Source organism: Cebus imitator, unplaced genomic scaffold, assembly GCF_001604975.1.
Source record: "Cebus imitator isolate Cc_AM_T3 unplaced genomic scaffold, Cebus_imitator-1.0 Scaffold189, whole genome shotgun sequence".
NCBI classification, from domain to species: domain Eukaryota; kingdom Metazoa; phylum Chordata; class Mammalia; order Primates; family Cebidae; genus Cebus; species Cebus imitator.
Genome location: NW_016107504.1, coordinates 3,222,150 through 3,229,096, shown reverse-complemented (window position 1 = coordinate 3,229,096; position 6,947 = coordinate 3,222,150). Strand labels below are relative to the sequence as shown.

The 6,947-nt window shown below is 40.4% G+C and overlaps 1 protein-coding gene across 6 annotated transcripts in view; it reads left to right on the top strand.

The window, feature by feature from the left end:
* The first annotated feature begins 452 nt into the window (after positions 1-452).
* Positions 453-6,947, top strand: part of ACSL4 (acyl-CoA synthetase long chain family member 4) — a 90,566-nt gene continuing 84,071 nt past the window's right edge. For 2 of the 6 annotated variants that reach the window (XM_017546496.1, XM_017546495.2), the window contains exon 1: positions 453-696. The gene's annotated coding sequence lies outside the window, so the exon portion shown is untranslated. The remainder of the gene's footprint in view (positions 697-6,947) is intronic. The other 4 variants (XM_017546497.2, XM_017546494.2, XM_017546490.2 and 1 more) reach the window with 3 other exon arrangements.

Below are 6,947 nucleotides of genomic sequence, written 5' to 3'. Positions count from 1 at the left end.
CACAGTGACAGGCAAGATAAATGGATGAGAGGCATTAGCTCAGGCTTACAGGTGCAAGATGCTTTTAGTCAGCGTTAAGATAGCTCTCTAAATGAGGAGCAGTCAAATCCAAACATGAGTATCTTTTGAGAGCAACTGGAAGATGACTCGAGGGGAACTTTTATCCACTCGAGGGGTGGAGTTCTGCGAAGCAAGCCGCAGGTAAGGGCGTGGGCCAGTCCTGCTCCTCACTACAATTAGGCGCAAGGACCTTCCGAAACAACCACACCAGCAGCGAGCCTGACAGAAACGGCTCGTCAGCCAGAGCAACAACTTGCGGCGAGCCGTTAGCCGCCTCGCGTTCCCCGCAGACCCCCTCCCGCGCCCCAGGAAGCCCGCTCGGCTCCGCCTTTTCGGCTGACGTCCCCGGCGAGCGGGGGCGGGCGCGTGGGTGGGCCGAGCCGTCAACCGCCCGCGATTCGGCTGGCTCTGCCACACCACCGCGCGCCCCCGCTCCGCCCGCCCCTCCGGGCGCGTCTTTTCCGGGCTCGCGCCGCGCCCCGCCTCCGTTGGCTGTCTGGGTGCGCGCGCGGCGCTGCGGCTTTTTCTCCGGCCTCCGCGGCGGGCTCCTACTAGTCCCAGCGCTAGCGGGCACGCGGCTCCTTTTTGCTAGCTTCCCGAGTGCCGGCTGCGAAGACGCGGTGGGCAGCTCCTCCGGTGAGTATCCCTGGCTGGGGAGGCTGCGGCCCCGGAACCCCTGTCCTGTCGGTACCAGGGCCCCATCTCCGGGGGGGCTGGCGTACCTCACCTGAGCCGGGAGTAGGTTGGGTGGGCATTCCAGTTCCCGGAATCGGCTCGGTTTTTTTCTTGAGCCAGGGCGGTCTATCCTCCCGCCTCACGGGGGCCGGGAAGATTCTCGAGGTCACTGTATCTGCTCCGGTGATGGAGTCTGGGGTCCTCGGGACCCCAGCCTGCCTCTTACTGCCGCTCACCGCACCCTGAGGGCCAGAAGTCATCTTCCTGATCGGGGTACTTGGCTTTGCCACGGCCCTTTCCGGAAGAGACCACCAACTGCTTGCTAGACCTCCAAACGACCTTTGGGGTGCCCCTAAACCTCAACTCCATTTTGTACCCTCCCAGTCGCTCTGTAACTGAGGGCCAGGGAGTCTTTCTGGCCCTAGAAGCATCCGCCCTCTCGAATTTGAGGAGTGCCCTTGCTTACGATGTCTTCCTTGCTTCGGATATCTTCCTTGCTTCCATAGGTTTAGGTATGTTAGCACACATCTGGATCCTGGTGAAGCATGCTTTCCTTCCTTTCACCGTTCTCTCGGTCTACATCCCTGCCTTCGGTGGGTGCTATATATTTAGCATGAGCTTTATTCACTTCCTCTTCCTCTCGTTTGAGTGCCCAAAAGAACTGTGGCTGATGTCTAACGACACAGAAAAATCTAGGAGAATATGATTCATTGTTTAACCCCATCAAGGGGTTACATATTTTAAATAAGACGTCATTTCTCCTCTTCACTCCAGCATCTCGTCCTTCAAAGGCATTTTTTCACCCTCTTGAAATTCATTTGCTCTGTTCGCTCTTTTCACCTAAAAAAAGGTCAGTCATCGCCCTGAGAAACAACAGTGAGATGCAAAATAATAGTAAAATGGCACTGAAGTGAATCCCTTTGGAAAAGTAAGCGGTTTGCTTTATTAATGGTCTCAGCGCTTCAGTTTCCTCTGCTTTGTTAGTTAATGGTCTCAGCGCTTCTCAGTGTTCTCTTCTGCAAAAATCAGTCTGTTGAACTAGAGCATAACTAGGGTTCCTTCTAGTGTTCTGATTCTAGGGCCTCTAAATTCATGCAGGCTGCATAATGCAAATTTAACCTGATTAAAGCCTATTTCTCATAGTTGCTTGTCACTTTAGTTTTTCTTTTATGTTGCCTCTAATAAGAAAGACTTTTAAATGTTCTTGATATATAAGGCAGCAGGAGGAGATTCAATGATGGTACTGCCTGCCATTGAACATATCAATCAAGATTTTAATAGTGTAAGGCCTCTGCCTTAAATTGTAAAATACCTCATCTTTTGATCGAAACTGCTAAAGTGTAAGACATGTAAGACTCCTGTTAGAATTAACACTCTCTCCCATTTAGGTGGGGGATGAAATATTAAACTGTCAGTACTTTAGAATAAAGTACCTTATTGTCCTGTTATAAGAAGTAATTTGATAACTAAAAGTCCATGGAAGATGTAATACAGCAATTGAAAACTCGAGTAAATTCCGTTTTGTGTTTTTTTTTTTGAAAATCCCTTAGTTAAAAAAAACACGCAAGTGATTTAGATTAAGATATTTCTTTCAGCATTTTTGGTAGGGGTGAGATGAGTGGAGAAAGAAGAGTCCTGTCCAATTCAATGACAAGAGAAATGAATTGGAACTCTGGAGAGGCTCAGGTTCTAGACCCAGCTCTAGTTAGATATATAACTTTGAACAAGTCACTTCACCTCTCTTAGTTTTTGCCTCTGTAAAATAAGCGTCTTTATGGTTGTTGAAATGATCCACAAGTTCCCCAATTTGAATGCTATATTCTTATATATGTGACAAATATATATACACATATATGTGTATATATGTGTACACACACATACAATGCAATTTGCATTAAGGCTGTTGTATACCCTGTTATACCAGTTGACTAGAATGTTTTTCTCAAAGGTTTCTGTGTAGTGGTTTCAATTTAGGTATGCTTAGTTCTTAATTTATCCTGATGAAATAAATTACTGTATGTGAAAGTATATAAACTCAGAAGCATTTTACTTTTTTTTTTTTTTTTTTTTTAAGATGAGGTTTCACCATGTTGGCCAGGCTGGTCTTGAACTCCTGACCTCAGGTGATCCACCCACCTCAGCCTCCCAAAGTGCTAGGATTACAGGCGTGAGCCACTGCACCCGGCAAACTCAGAAGCGTTTTACAAATGTCGGGTATTATGTTAATTTCTGCTTGCAAGTAAAATGTGTGTTATATCACACTATTTTTTAAACATTCATGGCCTTTAGAAATTTATAAGGGAATGTGTATATACTGCCTTACAACTGTAATTGGCTAGGGACTTTAAAAGAATATGAGAGCAGCTCATTCATTTATTAATCATTCAACTATCTTGTTCCTTCATCTGTCACTTCTTTTATGCCAGGCCATCAGGACATGATGGTTAAGAAGACAAACCTTACCCTATGAGTTTATACTTTGGGCTGATGGAGATGGTTGTGGGGCATGTGGAGAGACAGATGTACATGCAGTTTACTTTTATTAAAAACAACAGTCAAATAAAAGACAAACAAAATTCTGGAGAAGTTAAGGATCCATCGGGAAGGAAGAGATGACTCTATTAATTGTAGCCTGTGGATTCTTTGACATTACTTTTTTCTTCATCCTTTCACTTTCAGTTGCTGAGCCTTTAGCAAAAATAAAAGCTTTGTTTTTCCACTTTTACCACTGGCTGGTCTTATGTACCCTTTCTTTCCCTTTTAACTTTTTATTTTGAGGTAGTTGTAGATTCACATACAGTTGTGAGAAATAATATGCTTTATCTAATTTTCCCCAGTAGTAACCTCATGCATAAGTATAGTGTAACATCATAACTACAAAATTGAAATGGATACAATCCATCAACCTTACTCAGATATTCAGATTTTGTCAGTTTTAATGCAGTCATTTGCATGTGTGTATTTAGTTCTACATAATGTTATCACGTGTAGATTCACATATGCACCACCACAGTCAAGATACAGAACAATTGCATCACCACAAGGATCCTTTTTGTTGTCTTTTTATAGACGTAGTCATTTCCCTTCCTCCCTGACTCCAGGCAGCTGCTGATCTGTTTTCCATGTCTATAATTTTGTCATTTCAAAAATGCTTATATGAATGGGATCACACAGCATATAACCTTTTGAGACTGGCTTTATTTCACTCAGCATAATTCCCTGGAGATTAGTGCAGGGAATGTACCCGTTATCAATAGCTTGTTCCTTTCCATTGCTGAGTAGTATTCCATGATATGGATGTCCTGCATTTTCTTTAACCAGTCACCTGTTGAAGGGCATCTGATGTTTCCAGGGTTTTTGTTATTTGTTTTGCTTATTTATTTATTTATTGCCTATTATGAATAAAACTCATATGAACAATTGTTTACAGGATTTTGTGTGAACATAAATTTCTGTTTCTCTTAGATAAATGCCCAAGAGTGTACCTCTTAGGTGGTATAGCACTTGCATGTTTAGTTTTCTAAGGAACTGCCAATCCGTTTTCCAGAATGGCTGGACCATTTTGCATTCCCACCAGCAATGTGTGAATGTTCCTCATCCTTGTTACCATTTGGTGGTGTTACTATTTTTTTATTTTAGCTATTCTGATAGGTGTGCAGTGATATTTCCTTCTAGTTTTAATTTGTATTTTTCTGATGGCTGATGATATTGATCCTCTTTCCATGTGTTTATTTGGTATCTCTATCTTCTTCAGTGAAATGTTGGTTCATATCTTTTGTCCATTTTCTATTTGGATTTTTTTAACCTGGTAAGTTTTAAGAGTTCTTTATTTTCTACACTAATCATTTGTCAGGCAGTGGTTTGAAATTATGTTCTCCCAGTCCGTAACTTCTCTTTCCAACCTTTTCACAGGGAATTTCACAGAGGAAAAAGGCTTTAATTTGGATGAGGTCCAGTTTATTATGTTTTCTCTATGGGCTGTGCTTTTGGTGTCAAGAAATCTTAGGAACTTTTGTTATTTAATTTTATTCCTTTCTGTTCTGAATAACATCCATTATTTCTGTAAGCTATTTGAGCATTTTCTTTTAACAGTTTTAGAGCTCAAATATATTCTGTGAACAAGTGGCCTTGATGGATTAGAGTGTTAATACATATTCACACATGCTTTCCCTATATTAAAATGGCTGCCTTAAAAATATAATGTCTACCTCACCAGGCTGTCAAATGCAACATTAAAATTTGTATTTAAAATTAAATAGATGTATGATATGCAAAAGAGGTTCTTGGTTTCACTTTCTAAATTAAAAATATTTTGGCAAAACTGTATCATTTTTCATCAAGGATTTTGGTAAGTAATCCAAAGAACAAATTTGTATTCTCATTTAAATGTACTTTGAAAGTCTAATTCTACATTTTGAGTAGTGAAGTTATGATTCATGACCATGTATTGAGCAGACTTTTCTACTCACTGTTGATTATGAGAATAATGAATAAAAGATCATTGTATTTGACTGTCTAGACTGCATTATTCCTTTTATAGCAGCTACATAACATTCAAAACTGTCTTTTGAAATAAATATTAGGTTCAAGGTTATGCTTACAGTTTATATTTTCAAAAATGTACGTGCTCATATGAGAAGGACTTATAGGAAAAGGTTAGTGATTAGTTTTGAGAATATTCATTTCTGTAAAGCAGTACTGAAATTATTTCTCCCTTCAGTGTTACTATATTTACTCAAATATGTGTGAAATGAGGGAAGTAGATTCTTATTTGAAAAAGAGAAAACATTGGTATAAGGCAGGGGCTGGCAAAATACTGCCTGTGGCCAAATCCTGCCCACCACCTGTTTTTGTAAATAAACTTCTCTTGGAATATAGCCACGTCCATTCATTTATGTATTTTCTGGCTGCATTCACAATACAACATCAGAGCTGAAACAGAGACCTTATGGCCTGTGCGGCCAATTTACTCTCTGGACCTTTACAGGAAAAGTTTGCTCACTCCAAAGATAAGGTAACCGTCTAAATTGTTGATTCCATGTACGCATGTGCGCTCACACGCACGTGCGCAAACAAAATTTAACAAACTACCCTGACTTTTTATACTTTCTGGTTACATTTTCAGGCGATATTATGATTCAGGAGAGTGCATTCATTTTCTTTACTAAGTCTCCAAAGCACTGTGGTCTGGGAGTAGCAATAAGGAATGCATAGAGAGTTGGAGATGGTTGATTTTGTTGTTAAGTGTGGGTTATTTAAATGTAAATGTAAATTTGCAAGTGTGGCGTCCAGTAAGCTGCAGATAGACTATGCAGTCTGTGATGTCTTTTGGAGATCCTGTTGTGAGCCATAGTGGTAATGAGAGAGCCAGGCATGGTAAGAGTTTTTGCTCCTGAAACTGCCATGTAATCTTTAAGTACGTAATAGTAAGAGCCTATCAAACTAAACTTAGACTGTTGGTTTATTATTTTGTTTATACAACTTCCTTTTTTATAACTAAGAAGTCGACACTTTAGTTCTTTTAAATGCCTTAAGTGTGATGTTGAAATGAAAATTGAGTAAAGACAGGTGGCTATGTTTTTAGAAAGTAATAAATCTCTGTCTCTCATCATATACAAAATAATTTAAGAATATTTTTAAAAAATCTAAGTATATATTAAAATAAAATCTTCTGGAAAGCATAATACATCATAACCCAGTTAAAAAGACAAGTGATGGCTGGGCGTTGTGGCTCACCCCTATAATTCCAGCACTTTGGGAGGCCAAGGTGGGAAGATTGCTTGAGCCCAGGAGTCAACATAGTGAGACCCTGTTTCTACCAAAAAAAAAAAAAAAAAAAAAAAAAAGCCAGACATGGTGACATGTGCCTGTAGTTCTTGCTACTCCAGAGGCTGAAGTGGGAAGATCCCTTGAGCCTGGGAGGTCGAGGCTGCAGTGAGCTGTGATTGCACCACTGTACTCTGGCCTGGGTCATAGAGCCTGTCTCAAAAAAAAAGCTTTTACATGTACAGTAGAAGCTTTAATTGATCTCCGCTTAATTGACTCACCACCTTGAATAATTTTTATTTCCATTGTAAAATACAGTGTATACTGAATACTTGCTATTAGTTGGTTGATCTCCAGTACTCCAGTGTGCTTGTGTACCTATCACAGTAGATTTTTCTTTTAATTACTAAACCTGTATATGTTGGTTGTATTTTTTTTTTTTTTTT